General features: G+C 39.4%; 1 protein-coding gene across 3 annotated transcripts in view; it reads right to left on the reverse strand.

The window, feature by feature from the left end:
* LOC311441873 (contactin-4) overlaps positions 1 to 17585 on the reverse strand; it is a 297643-nt gene that overhangs the window by 226600 nt on the left and 53458 nt on the right. The window lies entirely within an intron of this gene.

The raw sequence follows: 17585 nt of genomic DNA on the forward strand, positions 1-17585 counted from the left end.
CTATCTGGACAAGAGGCTTTTGCATCATAATTTTCTCCTGTAAGCACTTGAGAGCACTTGGACTCCTACCTCTGTGTGCACCAAAGGCATGAAGGTACCTGCTGAGAAATGCCCTCTCCTTTTCTCCTTAAGGGTGTTATTCCCTTCCTGGAGCTCCAGTCTACTGAATTGGTATGATTAAAGTGGTATTATTTTTAGTTATAAGTGCTTGATTTTATTTGTATTTGTTCCTGATAGTTATCCCATCAACCAAAAGGACATCCCCTCTGCAGCTCCAGGGAAACAGCTTTTCTCTGAAAACATGGAAAAGAAAAACAAATGGGGTTTTGTTCGCCAGTAGTGCAGAATGCCTCTAAGAAAAACCTGTCATGCTGCATCTGATTTTTCCCACACCTGTGTCACACCACTGCTGATTAAGGTGTCACTGCACACGATACGGAGATACTGTGAAGTGGGAACATCATTCTGCAGGTATCCACCCACCCTATCATGTTACAAATAGCTCACTTGATTTTTCCCACAACTGGCAAGCTCAAACTGCTCTCAAGGAACACCAGCCAGATTTCGATTCTGAATGAGACCATTCGGTTCTCCATTATGGATTACTTCTCTTACTCCCACGTACACTACCACAGATTTAGTCCACAAACACAAAGATTTGGAAAACAAGTCTAATAAACCTTTGATTTTTTTTTCTCATAATCTAAGAGCAATATTTTCCTAATCCTAGAGCTTTTCCTCCAGCACTATTTATATATATATATTTAAATGTAAACAGCATTTATGTTTTAGAACTGGGACATCATTTATACTTAAGATTAGCCAGAAACATCTCTGAAAATTCATATGCAGTATACAAGATGGGTTTGGTGATGGCTGTACTGAAGAATGTATGTTGTCTGCTGTAGCTTTATTCCTGATTGACAGAGGAATCAATCAGCAGCACAATTCTTCTGCCATCCAACATGCTGCATTCAATGTTTCTGTAAATTTTAGTCTAGTTCTCATTGAAAACGTGCATGCTGTACTTTGCCACAATGCGAGAATCTTTGCAGTTCAATTAGAACACAAAGTATTCTTTAGGAAAAGTGCATGATACAGAACTCTGGTTGTATTTCAAAGACCTGAGATACACCCACGCAGAGCAGCAATTTCAAAAGTGGAGCCGAAGAAGTTGGCTTGTTCCCTGTTCCTGTAAAACATTTTCCTGATTCCAAGTGAATTACTGCTAATTGCTGCCATGAAGCACACAGATAGGCAGAACTCTGCCTTTGTTTATAGAAAGCTCACCACACTAATCCAAATGACAAATTAAAGTTTTCCACAATATTTTAGAAAGATAATTGTGCCATCTGGGAAGCCATGTCACAGCTGTAAAAGAGTGAGCAGGCCCCAAGATGTGTAACAACTCCTTCTGTGCTGAATTAATTTCCACTAATATATTAATTTTGGATCAATTTTTTTTTTTTTTTTTTTTTTTTTTTTTTAGTACATCTTGGGATTTGTAGCATTTTAATAGGGCTGTCTGCACAGACATCAAATGAGTTCTCTGCAACAAGAATACACAAACATCATAATCACAGCACCTGATTTATGTGAGCACAAAAGTCCATAGCTGCATTTGCAAATACTATTCAGTGTCTTAGATGAATCAAGAAAGAAATCAAGCAAGCAACATGGTTTCCAAGAGAAACATTGCCAGGATCTCCTTGATGCAGTAAACTTTTCCACAACTCCATATATAAGAAATGCTCTAAAAAAATCATATCAGAAGTCTTCTGTATTCTTCACAAGATTAGGGGCTTTATCAAGGAACTATGAATAGAAACTTATTTCATCAGTACCAGCTTCTTTCCTCCTGCAGCTCTGTGCCATTCTTCACTTCATAAAGGGGAGAGAAGAATTAGATAATACATAGCATGGGTTTGTTTCCCAGTCAAAGTAAATGGCCCAGTAAGAATGGACAGCTATCATACCAAATGAAGTCCAGTACCAATGAGAAGTTCCATATTTGGATAGAAATATTTGAATAGGAATATAAAATAGAAATATTTTAGCTTTGAAATAAAGCTAAAAAAATGCCATCTCATGCTATTTTTTTTTTTGCTCAAGACCCAGTTAAAGAGACCAGCAGAATTTCTGCACGTATCCAAACACAGTCTAGAAGTCCTCAAAGAGTGCTGCTTGTTCCTGTCATCACGGAGGCTTGCAGAAAACTCATATTCAGAATGATAGCCTTCAACACCTACTCTCCAGCCCCAAGAGTACAGCAGCAAACAACCTGCCTCTTAGAGCCATTGTTAGGGTACAAACACCTGAACTTTTGTTAGTGGCTCTAACTGGAGGGTAATGGTTCACAGCCACAATGTGGTTTTCTTTCAATTTTCTCATACCAGTAGAAAACCTCCAAGGACAGTTAGAGCCACTAACAAAAGAAACACGAATAGATACTAGAAGACAGTGACCTTGTATAGGCTCCACTCCCCAAACGCGCTGGACAGCTCCTAAAGTACTAGCAGCACTCAATTTGTCCGAACAGGCTTCTCGATCAAACAACAGACCTCATGCCATATTGAAAGGCTCAAGTGAGCCTCAGAGAATCATTTAGGTTGAGAGAGATGGCCAATGTTTTTAATTTTTGAAAGAAAAAACAAATCATTTCCTTTCATATGATTCTTAATACAGATACCTTCAAAATCACGAGCGACTCTAAGGCAAAACTAAGTGTACAGCATGCACAGTTTTCTTGGAGCAGACTCCCAGAGACCACCACTGTAAGTTTTAGAGTTACCAGAACCACTTCTCTGAAAGTGGTACGACAGACTGTAGCAGCAGATTTGTTTTTACAAAAAGGAATATACAAAAATTATTAAAGTTAATTACTTTTCCACTTACACAGATTCAGCTTATGATCTAGAAATGAAAGTTATTTGCAAACCATATTAATCTAAAATTCTCGTAACTGATAAGCCACAACTTATCTCTGAAAGATTCCAAGCATTAGTACAAGATTAAGCAGTGAACATTATCCCCAGACAATGGCAAGATAGAGCAACACCAACTTCAAAAAGGCTTTTGTAGAAATCAGTGGAGCCATAAATAGGGCTCTTGGCACCACCTGCATCTGGATTTTCTCCCACAGAAAATACATTGAGAAGATTTCTTTATCTGAAGCAGCTTAAATCTAACTAGACCAGACAAAAAAAATAATAAAAATCTTTCTACCTGAGTCCAAAATCAGTGACTTACATCTAACCAGGCACTCTCAGCTACTCAGAATTTGGCTGAAAGTCTTAGTGGAAGTGCCAGAAGGGACTTCTCCCACGGGCTTATCTTCACTATTTCTTATTGAAGCAGAGGGAAAGCCCAGTGGCTATTAAATACTTCATCAAGAAAGCAATACTGTGTTAGAAATTACAAGGCATGAAAAGCTCCTTTGATCCAAGGACATGGTGAGCAGCACCCTGTGCAGGAGTGCATAAGAAACCAGAGACACTATAATGTAAACAGCACAAAGTGCTGCAAGAAGCTTAGCATTTACATTGAATTCTTATTAAGGCAAACCCACAGCAGCTGGGATGAACCAGCACATGACAACAATTTGGTACACACAAGAGAAGGAGTATAGCATGTCCTGCCAGGACTGTGAAAGGGACCAAAGTGACCAAATTGTAGGAGCACAGTGATCCCTGGAGCCGGCTGCGTGCCAGCCTCCCACAGCCATGCAGGGAGGGAAGAGGTCCTTCAGGTGGGCTGGTGGAAGGCTTGGAGTGAATGCTGGAGAGAAGCTGCCCTTCGTTATGCTGAGAAAATTTGCTAGTGTAATCAGGCAACACAAGCAGCCCAATGCAGACAATTTGCTTCTGTGCTTGTTTCTTTTTTCTTACCTGGCTTTGGGGCCAAACTGAAGTTTTTGGGTTTAGCTTCACAGCAGGCTTTTTCAAAACCAGTTCCTAAAGAGGTGTAATCAAAATTCAGTGAGTGCTGATGAAATCCAAATGGAAAGACAGGCTCCCTGGTGCACGCCTGCTCCTCCTGACGAGCACTCGAGGCTCTCATGAGGGCTGCCCTAACCAGGAATCTCCGTTCCTCAAGCCCTGGCTCCTGACCCACAGCAACCTTCAGCAACCCGACAGGCTGCACAACCTGCAGCCCCACTGCTCTTGGGATCTTTTAGGAATTTTTTTTTTCTTCTACACTCTTCAAGAACACATGCAAATAAAACATGTAGAAGTGTGACAGCATCAGAATGAAGAAATGCAAGAGTTGAGGGGCTTAACAGGCAGCTGGGAGAGCAGGGCTCACCGGTCACCACTGCAGGAACCTGCAGAAGTCACCTACAGCCAGGACAGAAGTGTCTGAAGTGAGAGATCTGTTGAAAGTATAGAATTAAAGATACCATTTCACACAAATACACTGCAACTGAAACAAAGTCATATAGGCAAAACTTCTAACTTTTTGGGGGCTTTGCAAATCCTTGAAAGTTATTTTGACATTTCTTTGTGTACGTATAATACCTTAACAGGAGGAAAAAAACCTCTTAATTCATGCAGAACAAGTAGGTAGATAATGTTCTTATCTATTCAGTAGGAATGTTTAGTGTCTTTTTTTTTTCAAAAAAACATGCTCAGAACATCCTACAGAAAGGACCAATTAACTGCAGATTTGTGCATTTTTTCTGAGCAGCAGCATTAATAATTTGAAAACAGTGGTATGCACAGAGCTGAATTCATACTGATAATTGCTTCAGTGTAATTTATGTCAGTAGGTGCTACAGAAGGAGTATGGTATACTAGCAGATAAAAGTAAATTAAAAATAGAATTTGCATAAAATTAATGTACCATTAAACTTAATATTGATAGAAGTACACTGAAGGTCAGTAGCAAGAACTAGAGCCCCACACCAATTTACTGGCACATGAAGAATCACCTGAAAACTGCAGTATGAAAGTTCCAGAGCAAAGACAAACAAGAGGTTACTGAGAGTGACCAGAAGTCCAGCTCAGCCCTGGTGTAATGTCATTAACTTCAGGGAAACCGCATCAGGCTCCACCAGAGACCCTGCATTTGGCCCCAGCTCTGCAGAATGCACACAGAATAAACACAGAAGTTGCTAACTCCTGTGAGCTGGGGCAAATTGCTTTGATCTTGCTGAGCTATCACAGAAGTCACTGCTATTTGGATCTGGGAGCATTAGAAATTGATAAAAACCAATTTAAGATAAAGAATATTTATTCATTAACCTAAAATGCAACCACATAATTCTAAATCATTATATAGTTATTCCTGTTCTTCCATTGCTGCACTTGAAAAAAATAATATGCAAGTGTATTGAAATACCCTTTGAAAAGCACATATTTATTTTTAACCCCCATGACCCATCCACACTTGTAAGCACCCACACCTGGCCCCTTAGTCCCATGTTGGGCTCATGCCCCAGCCCAGCTGCACCCTCAGTACAAGGCAGCACAGGGCTGTTTCTCATCCCACCAACAAGCAAAGCTTCTTTCCCTGCACAAGATCGTTTGTTCTCAGCTCACAGAAACCTTCCTGCATCAGGTCTTCCTGCCAGATCTCCTTCCCAGATCATTCCTGGGTCACAAGCTACCACTGCTGAGCAGTTACAATGCTAATTTCCCCTTTGATTGTGCAAAATACAAAAAAAAACTGAGAAAGTAGGAAGGCGTTATAAAACGTGTGGATTTAGTTTCAAACTATCCTTCTTCTGAAAAGGGACAGTATAACTATGTATGAAGTTATAGCTTTATGTATAAAAGTGTAGACTTTGAGTTTAATTTCACCATTTCTTATTTCTAATGGTAGCTTTTATAATAAGAAACAATTCCAGCAATTCCCAGAATAAAATTTCCTCATAAAGTGTAGTGACAAACATATGAAATTTTTACCCCATTCTTCCAAAACGTTTGAGAAGCAAGTGAAAAAAACAGCAGACAGCTAAATAAACCACATCATTATGTGGGACAGTTTAAGCATGCATTCTGCTAAGTAGTACTGAGTGTCAGGTGTGGAAAGCCAAGCTGCAGGACATTGCAACTGGCTAGATTATAAGAAATCCTACACTATCAATCAGGTAAATAAGAAACATTTTGTTCCAAAATCATAGCTATAATATCAACCACAATACGTTAGTTCCATTCGGGGAACAATTTCTAGGAAACTTGTGTCATTTTCTAGCTAGCCAAGTTTGCACTTGGGAATTCCCTGGCACAGAGCCTTCCATACCATTGCGAAATACCACCTTGCTGAACTCTGAGAACTTCTCATTTTCTGCATTGTTGAGAAGGAAATGCGAACAGAGGCAATGGCATCCAATTGTTCATTACATGTAATGACTACAGAGACTGATACTACAGATTACAGATCCTAATGATGGAGGGTTGGGTTTTTATTTTTTAAAATTATTTTTAATAGCTTAGTTTTGTTATATCCTCACAGGTAACCCCACAGGTTTACCTCCACGAAGGGTGACAGCCTCTGCCCACTGCTGCTTGGCCAGTGATGTTCCCACTGTCATTCAGAACATCAGCAGCCTGCATTGTGAAATCCCTTCTGGAGCATGGAGCAAGCCAGCTTCTTGCTGTGAAATGTTTGCTGTTGCTCGTAAATATTGTAAGGGATAGATCTCAACGTGAAAAATATTTCAGAGATCAATTAGCGTAGTTATCATAGAAGCTATGCATTTGACATCCACATGGATGTCTTGGACTTGAACTACCAGAGACAAATCAGACCACGTAGAGCAGAAAGTCATTAGAAACAAGAAACTGGGTGAAAGCTTCCGAGCACTGTGGAGTGTATTTAATAGGCAGCACCAAAATGTCAAAACAAATGAAAATGAAGCATTTAAACAATGCAATCCTTTTCGATGAGGCGTGATGACAGCTCACTAGGACAGAGAATCGCAGCGCTGGAACATCGGCAATTTTAAAGAAATCACTGGCATGCTGTGTTTGGTTTACTGTCTCCCACCTTGCATTTTACAAACTGCATCAAAGCACGCAGTATAACAGCTCCAATTTCTTTCACAGCAGCTACACCATGTGAGAAAAATTGACAGATTAAATGGAATGTAGCTGCCAAAGCAACTGCGAACTGTGGCTGCCCACGAGAAGAAAATGATGTTCCTGAACATCACGTTAAGAAGCGCTTTTGTGATCAAATGCAACAAGAGTCCATTTCATTACAGTACTCTCGGAAAAAAGAAAGGAAGTCTTCCTTCACCCCCCTCCGTAGACATAAAACATCGCTGCAGCTCATGTAACCTCCGGTCTGCTCATCTGAAGAGGCTGTTGAGTAGAAGTGCCGCAAGAAATGCATGTACTGAATTATTTTATTTATTTTTTTTGGCCATGCATGCTTTTATTTAGATGATTTCTCAGATCTGTCCTGTTTCAAGTAGGCAAAAATATCTGGTCCTAACAGAAATTGATGATGTTGTGCTAAATGAAGTCCCACTGCTCCAGTGAAGAGATGAGCGCTAATCTAGTCCAAACACTGGAAGTTCACTACTTTATCAACGCTGACATGCACATCCTTAAGTGCCAGTGACACAGGCATACATGCGTTATTTATCTTGCTCTGCATTCATAAGTGGACAAATTGGTATCTCAAGCATTTTAAACTCCTGCTGTCTCCTCAGAGCGTTACGGGCTCAGCAGAGGGGGCCACTGCAGCTCCAGAGGCTGTGCAATGTGTGGTTATCTGGACTGGATACACAAGACATGAAAAGGTGGAAGACGCCTTACAATATTGCAATATGGTAATAGCAGATGATGCCCCAAACCAGGGCACTGTCCTGCGTTATAATGAAGATTTCATTAAGAGGCTCGTAGTTCCATTTAGCAAGTGTGATAAAACTTGCAATGACCTTTTTCTAGGCTACGCGTATCTGCATTCCTGTGAGTGCAATTTCCTCAGCACTTACTTAAAAAACAAGCAATACAAAAAATATTGGTCTTTTGGGGGCTCTGACAAAGGTGGGCAAGGGGAAGCTTTAATTCTCCCAAGGGGTAAGAACCCAGCTACCACACACGGCCTCATCTACCTGTCAGAGCTGATAGACAAGCTTGGCTGGGCAGCCCAATATAGCTTGGTATCCCAGTCTCAACAAGGAGGAAGAACAGGGTATTGTAACGAACCATCTGCAGTGTAAAACTTCAAACTGAGCTCAAGTACAGTCTTTTAAACTTACAGGTTTCAAAGATTTTTTTTTTTTTTTTTTTAATAAAGCGCCAGAGTCAACTAGTCCCTATGGGAAACAGTCCAAATCCCCTGGGTGTCACTTCGCTGATTTTTATTGACTGCAGGCAGGAGTGAAACCACCCAAATGCCAGCCACCCAAGCCAGCAACTAACATCCCTACAGAAAGGCAAAACACAGGTCAGCTTCTGTAAATCTTTGTGCACAGAAAGGCAGTTGTTGTAATACAACCATATTCTTAATTTAAATATATGTTAGGTGCCTGAACAGAAATGAGGCACTTGCTAACCACAGTCTATGACTAGTTCCAATACAGGCATGCTATTACGCTACACCTGTCAAGAAAAGTACCAGCTGAAGCATGGTTTCATGTTGCTGAAGTCTTTTTTTTTTTTTTTTGCCTTGATAAAGAAAGGATGTGCAAGGTTCTTTCCCCACTTCTATGACAGTAGTGTGCATAGATCGTCTGCAGAGCAAATGTTCTCCTCCCTCTGTATTTCTCCATAAGTTCCATACACGTGCCAGAGGATCTGAATTTCAAATTGAAATGTAAACATTCATCCAGCAACTAATTCTCAAGGTCCTCTGTCTTGCCAGGATTTTGCAAATTATTTCTAACTAATGAGTTTTTTCCATTGTAAATAAGAGATAATTGGCCAGGTCATTAAACAAAACAGCATGAAAAGGTTAACTAACATTAAAAATGCACAGCAACTAGTAGAATGCTGAAATACTTGAATTATACATTAATACGGCAAGCTAGTCAGTACAAACTCAACACTGAAAAAAATATTAAGCAACTGATTTTAGATGACAAGAGCAAGGATATTTCAAATCAAAACAGACAATTCATTATTAACACAACCCTCTATAGCTATGTCCTTTGAGTTACAACACAGTACGCTGAGGACAGCATGAAAGCTAGAAACTCCTCGCTTTCATCAGTTCCAGTCAGGGTTTAATGTTGTTTTAATGGAAGCTTCTTGTTTTGACACTTGGAAGTCAGTATTTTCTGCTTTGAATTCCTGCCATATCACTGCTTTCATTCTTATTTTGGCCTCTGCACTCTTTAAGTGCAAACCCCACTGTCAGAAGATGCCTAACCTGTCATGGTCCTATAACCCCAAGGGCAGGAAGACAATTCAGCAGCTACATTTGTTTTGATGGTGTTCTGAAGTCCTTTGGAAGACAGTAACAGTTACACAAGGTCTTTATAGGCATCACAAGCTCAGCCTGATAACACCTTATTTCTCATTTATCCATAACCTCCATAACCAAAATGATTTACAAAGAGGAGGTACATTACATCAAGTGAAGTCAGTTGTAAAGCATTCACATAGAAACAATTAATTGACTACAGTATAAGCTGAAAACCTCGTTAAATAAATACTGGAATCTGTCCTAGTCATCTCTTCCTGATGCTTTTTGCTAACAAATGGCTGGAAGATGAACCAGCCTGTCCCGTGCTAACAAACAGCTGGAATAACACTTACAGAACTTCACTTCTGTATGGTTCTGATGCAAGCTGGGTGGTAGGACTTCCACTACCACAAAGTTTGGGAAATAGCCGTGGCTTGACAAATGAACCTCCTCTAACACCACAGTCCAGCAGTAGTTTCACAGAACTTGTATCAACCAAAACCAAAGCAAGCCTTCACAACCCCCCTCAAAAACAAATCAGTCACTTCTCACAGCTTACCATGCTGGAATTAGACATGGGCATTTGGTTCAGAGTCAGGATAACTTTTTTAAAATCTCTAGAGCAATCTTATTTAAAGACTGCCATATGCATAGAAATAAAGCAAACTTCATTTGCACAGGCTCTTCTTCATTTTCTCTTTGAGTAAGTACTGGAATAGGTAAACACACTGAAGATACACCATCGTTCCTGAGACAGGTGAACCAATAAACATTAATACCAGTATCAGCAGAAAAACAGAAGGAATGGAAAATGTTAGGTAAGTCTTGCCAGTCATTACTCTGAAAAATAAAACAAAAGTAAGAGTATGACAAGAAAATTCAGTTGGTGTTTGGTTTTGTGGGCAAAGCAGTAAGCAGGCAATCAATGTGCACTCTTTCTCTGAGATAAATGTCCACACAAAAGGTTTTTAAACCAAAGAGGACATTACTCACAGCAATATTGAATGATCGACATTTTACATTATGTCAGAAACAAAGGGTATTTCTTTGCTGAACTAGTCTACTGAGAAGCATAAGAGCTTAAAAACATATGCTCATGACAGTACAACTACTCCAAAAAGTAGCATAAAAGACACCAGGATAAAACACATTTTGGGCTAAGAAGGATGTCTCTCAATGTTTCAGAGTGCAGACTTTATTCAAAGGTGAACTCTACCCAAACCCTCCCGAGCAGTGCTCTGCTAGCGAGCACCGAGATACCGTGAGACATTTTATAGGTCAGCCCACACAACACGCCTGGTTACACCAGCTCATTACTTTCCTAACTGCTATGGTCATCCATGCAAAATATAAATTATGCTGTAATCTGAAGCAATAAGAAGTGATTTGCACCCCGTGTCCCGACTTCCATATCAATTAAACACTAGATAGTTATGAAACTATTTCATATAATAGACTATATGCAATAGTCCCAAGTAACAACAAAATATCAGGGTGGATCCTCAGACATCTTCCTCGTTGAGAAGGAAGATGGAAGATGCATAGCCACCAGCATTGCCCTTCGGTGTCTTATTTCTGATCCATGGGTACACACATAGCAGACAAGGAGGCATTTGTCTGGACCTGAGCAGCTCAATATTCTCAAAGGACTACTCCAAGCTAACAGATCAACGTTGCCATTTCTTGATTACATGCAATCCAACTCCACAGACAAGTGGCAAAAAAGGAAGATGGGGGTATTTTTGTTCAAGACCTGCCTCTCACATCCTTCTGCCTGCTCGATTGCCCTCACCACAGTTCATACTTTCACAAACATGTGGAAGTCAATGGAGCTTGCTGCTCCTTGAACTGCCCAGCTCCCTGTAAAGGTAACTGCTCTGCCTTGGGGTCTGGTTCATTTCTGCAGCACACAACTAGTAACAGATTTTATGCTAACAATCCCTTTGTGTTCCCACTCAACATGTTTTGACCCCACATCAAGCATTCACTTCACCCAGTTTCAACCCTATGTCTTTTGAGATGTTGGAAGTTAATCTGATGCTTCAACATTGAGCCTGATGCTGCTTGTAGCTTTCATTCATAACGAGCAAGAGGAGGATTCACCACCTAAATCTGACTTGCTGCCATCAGAGAACACGTTTATAACACAGCCAAGCTGCTGCTCTCAGCTACACAGAGATCCTCAGCCTTCAGACTCACAGAAGGTGTTTCGCCCACAAGGCTAGTGGGACGTAGGACTAAGATATCAATCCAGAAATAGTTAAATCAATGCATCTCCATCCAGAAAGATGTTGCACCAATTTTAACTTCAACACTGGCTCCAGATTAGGTACTATAAAATCAGGAAGTGTTTGTCTGAAGTTAATGAGGTCATTGTACTTCATTAACTAAGAAAAAATAATTGGGTTCACAAGAAAAACAATGTTTTGTTAAATTCATCTCTTCCTTTCTCATACTCACATTGAAAAATACACTCAAATAAGACAGTGAATGTTAGCAGCAGCAGCCAAAAGCCTGCAGGACATATAAAGAAACATTATAAGCTCAGCGTGGCACAGGAGGCATAGAGAAGGGAAGAAGGATTATTAATAGGAGAGGATAAACTTTAATAAAAGCATCTTCTGAAACCAAAGAGTGAACAAGAACAATTTAACCTAGGAAAGTGTTTTGGTGCATCCACTGCAAATTGTCTGACATATGCACTTTATTTTACTGTTACAGGTAGGTTCTCTTCTTTAAGAAACTCAACCTCTGGAATCAGATTTTTCACACTTTTTTGAAAGTTTGTATTTAATTTGAGTTTGGTATTGCAATAGATGGAAGAATAGAAGGAAAAGTTAGCATATGTTTAGGAGAGCTCCCGCATTTGCGAGTTTTGTGGAACCGGGACAATTACAACTTAGTCCAGTGTTCTCCAAGCTCTCCATCTTGCAGCACGGGAAGGTATTTTTGTACTCTAAATGGCTTGCCTTCTAAAGGCAGATAATCAAATTTCTATGGAATCAAAAAGAATAAAACATAGGTGAACCTGTTAAAAACAGCCATCAACAAAAAGGTCAGGGCCTCTGGCAAGGAAATAAAAAAATTACTCCTGCAGTCTTCAAACAGATTTATTCTTGATATAAAGCAGGACCATTTACAGCTCAGCAAAATTTTAAAACTGGTAGTAAAGCACATTACAAGCTTTCTTAATTCAATTTTCTCTGGCATTTATTGTGGTTAATAAAATACCTAAATGTCATCTAGATTTATAAAAATGTATTTATAGGTTAATAAATGCATAAACTGGATTATTCACAAAGCCAGCTTACAGAAAGCCTAATATCCCAAATTGATACAGATTTTGTTTTTTTTCCCTGTCAGGAAGGTAATTAGTGTTTATTTACAAAGTTTTTACTTTTATAGCCCTATAAAAAATCATCTGCTGTCTTTCTCCGCTCTCAGAGGTCAAATTCAGCTTCACAGGGTCTTCCTTACTTTTAACTCTGAACTTTTATTCACTTAGAAAAAAAAGACTAAAAGCTCAACAAAATATGCTTTGTAGCTGATCATTTCTAAAATACAACCTTTCTAGTCAACATAAAATAAAGGGGCCCTCTGACAGTTAAAACAGAGCAGCAATGACCCTGTCCTGTTTGCAGATGATGTTAATAAAATTAAGTCAGAGAAATGACGATGGATCCAGATTTTAGGGCTAACTAAACTATGTGATTTGGTTTTTCAACAAATAAGGGTCACCACCTAACATGAGAACGTACAAATATTTTTTTGAACCTTCTCCCTTGCAGTAGAAACAGCCCCTTTTAATGGTGCTGGCTTCTCTGGAAGACTCTGGCAGAATACTGAACACAGCGCAAGGGCTTGCCTTGTCTGCAGTGGCAGTAAATGGCTGCTTACGGGGGGAAGGGGCCTTCCTTCTGAGCTTAAGAAACACACTCTTAGGAAAAAAAAACTATAAAGCTGTTGGAACAAAACTAGCACTATTGACAGGAAGGAAAGCAATCTTTGCATACACGTTACTGTAAACTGTTGTCAGCAAACAGGGTTTGAGTGAGAGGCACAAAAACTACTTACTAGCTTGTTATAGTTCTGTCAAGCTCAATAAGCTTTGGGTAGTTCAGTCTGTGTACGTATGTACAGAAATGCATATTTTTGTGTGTATGATCTTAAATGGAAATGAAAACAAACATACCAGATTACTAAGGAAAAATCCACCAGAAGACTATGTATTCTAGGTATGTAGAGCAAATACCCAAAGTCCACATGCACCGTACTCATCCCCCAAAGAGCATTCTGCCTTTTTCTGCCTATTTTCCAGCTCTGTGAACCTCCTTGCAAGCTGTTAGTTAGGCAGTTGTGCTCACAGCAGCAGGCACCTTGGGCAGCCCCATAGCCACCTCTGCCCTGCCCGGCCACAGGATCCTCATGGCCAGAGCCATCACACCTCAGACCAGCCTTCCCCAGAAGGTCTGCCAAAACCAGGGCAGATTTTCTTCTTCCTCATCCAGCATAATTGTTCAGCCTTCCCGTTTCTGTTTTCAGGTATCTGTCTTACCCAGAGTCAGAACTTCCTTCAAATAAGCATTAATATTCTTTAATATCCGTGCTAATGATGATGATTGGGAATGGTCTGTTTTTAACAAGTACTTGAACATTTAGCGTAACCAAAGCTTTTATATGTAATTAGTGCTCTGAGCTGAGTTCTGGTACAATACCATTTATATCCAAATTATTTTTAATGAACATTTGGATGCACCAGACTAAAGGACTACGGATTTAAAAGAAATATTAATATTTTATTTTAAAACCCATCTAAAATACATTGCTGTAACTAATAAAAACAAAAAAATAAAGTAATTGCTAAGATAATTGGCTAAAAAGATCATTTTGTAACTTATGAAGCATTGCATGAAGTTTCTTGCTGGTTAGTGCAAAATCGTAGAATTGATTTATGTACACAGAGATGTACTTTCAGGAAAAGAACAGAGACCAAGGATGTATATATACAAATAGCACTGCTAAATAAACACATTGCTAACTTATGGGTGCTCTGCCGAGCCTTTTAAGCACTGAAGCATTCTGAAGGCACTCATCCTAAGAGGTATTTCATGCAGCGCAGAAGCAGTGAGCTTCCCAGAAAGCTTTTACATACAGGTCATCTCTTTATCACAAATGCTTCCTGAGCCCTCCCAAATACAGTAAATTATAAAATTCTTGGAAATATAGTTCTTGTTCCAGAAGCTGCCATTTTTTAAATGAACACTTCTGTATTATAGAAACAGAAGTAAAGAGCAGTGCTGGTTTTTAAATGCTTTGCATTTCCCTTGAAACCTATCAGTGAATTACACAGACATTTCCAGGCATCAGTGTTAAAAGACATTAGCAAAGGAACATTTCAGCTCCTTAATGCCACAACTTGCAGCAGACACTGAGCTCTCCAATGACAAGGTAAAACTCAAAAAGGCCAAAAGACCAATTTTAACATTAAAACCAAATCGAAGAGTAACATGAGGCCTGTTAGAAAATTTTCTTGTTACAGAAAATTTAGTCCATTAACACAGTCCAAAATCATCAGTCAAGGGAAATGTTCACAATTCCGTGGAGCCCAGCACCATTTCCTAATAGAAAAAACACCTCATATAAAAATTTAAACAATGCAAAAAGTTGGAGTAAGGGTCTTCCAATATTTATGAAATTCTGGCTATTTTTTTCCAGAGGATTTAGTATTCATTCAACATGTAATTACGTTTTCTTAATTCATAATTATAATTTTCTAGGTTTAAATATTGAAGTGTTAGACTTTGGCTTCTTATAAAACAAAGGGTTTGTGTATTTTGAATACTTGTAAAGTTGATGAACTTGTAAAGGCTAGAAGTGAAAAACATCAAGAATTTTGAAAACAGAAGACTTACAATTGTTTTATACCCCTAATTGTAAAAATATGCAAAAATATACTTGTCTGCTATAATTTACACCTTTCCTGTTATTGCATTATAAACAACACTTCTTAATTTGTCATCCTATTAAGTACCTAAACAAAGGCATATGGTACAAATAACAATGCCTTTTCATCGACTTCACTGGGGTTTGGAATGATCCCAAGGTGACTTGTTTTCAGCAATTCTAAGCAATTTTAACAAATGCATCATTATTGAATGAAGATTTAACCAAATGGCACAAATGTTTTACTGGGAGAAGACAAAAAAAGATACCAGCTACTCAAACATGGATTTTTGCAATCAAGTCTTTAAGTCTTTGCAATCAAGTCAATCATGCTCTGAATGCTTCTAAATCCTCGCAGAGTCAATAAACAATGAAATGTCAGTGTTCCGTATATTCTACCATCAGCTTTATTATGTGTTTTTCTTCATGTTTAGCCAATAGTCTGCCAAAACAAGTGCTCGTACTCAACTTCAGTAATCATTCCTTTGGAGAAAAGTTATTAACAGCTATTTATTAGCAGCATCCTATGTTATTGAGCTGAATAGCTCAGGTTCACATTCACTGACCTTTCATAGCATGACACAGTTCTTTAATGAATTTGTGTCAAGCTTGTTAAGGTCTGCCACCAATTCACAAAACAGGTACGATAAATGCAAAGCCTATTAAAATCCTACCACCCTCCAGTCCAGCAAGTCTCAGTCTTCCAGGATGACCCATGCCTTGCAATAAGCAGTTTCTGGCAGCTTACAAATCAGAGGATTGTTGTCTTACTGAGTTTCATCAGGTTAAGAATAGGTACTTCATGATTTTGATTTTCTACTACATACAGTCTTATAATCATGCAGCTCCATGATAAGGAGCTATTTCTCCCCCCATAGTTGACAGTAAACATGTTTTGTAGAATCTATTTTGTTTTATTATTGCATAAACATGTACAGGACCATAAAATGTGCCACTTCACTTAAAAACCTTCAAGATCCTGTACATCTCAGTGTCAAGGTTTCCCTTCCCAAGATAAGGCAGACAGCAGTTATGGACAACAACCATCATCATTACCACTCCTCCTGTCAAATAGCAGAGACTTTTTTTTTTTGTAGAATTAGGCTATCAAGCTACCCAGCTATCAAGGATGAAAGCTTGGTTTGCTTGCCTAGTATAGGTATCCCTAGACAGCAGGTTTTTAATTTGGGTCCCCAGCCAGCACCCACCCTGCCCTAAGCACCAGTCATTGCTGAGCACCGAGCCTTCCATGTGCTGCATCAGAGCTGCTATTATCTGAGGATCCCTTTATTATTCAAGCATCCCTCTCCTCTTTTGTTCTGAGATTACCCTTTTGGTACTTTATGAGAGAGAAAAGACGCCAGAGGTGATGCAAGACCACAAGGTTGCCATACGCATCTGGGCAGCCTGCCTTGCCTGTATGGGAGCAGTCTCCCAAAACAACCCATGACATCAGACAAAGCTACAAGAGCCACATTTGGGAACAACTTGGTATTAGAAGTGACATTTCAAATGCAGTGTGATGGCTCACAGACTCCTTCACAATTAGAACTGAATAGTTAAGATTCGAGTTCCCTTCCTCTTTAATAATAAAGGACTTGCTATGAAAATCATGACACTATTTTGGTTCATCTAAAAACGTATGGAAAAAGCAAAAACCCAAACCCAAGGCTAGCTAAAAGGGCAGAAGGGGCAGGAGCCAGGCAGAGCATAACTCCATCTTCACCCGGTGAGGCACAGCACTTCTGCTCTCAGTAACACCCACACTTCTGAGCCATAGCTGACAACCCCAGGGGTTGTTCCAGCCCTGAAACTTTGCAGGGGTTGTGAGCTGTGAAAAACAACTTTCTAGTTTCCCTGTTTTTCCCTATCTCCACTCCCAATCTCTAATCAGAGCTTTCTGCCTCTTACTCAACCAGATGCAAAGGGTTCATGACATTAAATTTCTTAAAATAACTGATTTAGAGACAGCAAAAATGATGCATTACAGATGTTTGCTCAGATATAAGGATGTTGCACAGCATCACACAGGTGGTAAGTGCACAGTGTGCAGCAAGCTTGGAGCTTTAGAGCAATAGCTAGTTACAATAAAGCCATACAGAGCAGCCTGTGTATGACTGAGAAAGTGTTCTCATTAGCTTTAAATATAATTTGTATCAATAACATTTGGCATCTTTACCATGAGTAAAGATGCCAATATTCACCCTTCTCTTGAGGAATACAATGTTTTAGTGATGACTTGAAGACAGTAAAGATGGGTAGATTCACTCCAGAAGAGTGCC

Source organism: Aythya ferina (genome assembly GCF_964211825.1).
Source record: "Aythya ferina genome assembly, chromosome: 10".
NCBI lineage: Eukaryota > Metazoa > Chordata > Aves > Anseriformes > Anatidae > Aythya > Aythya ferina.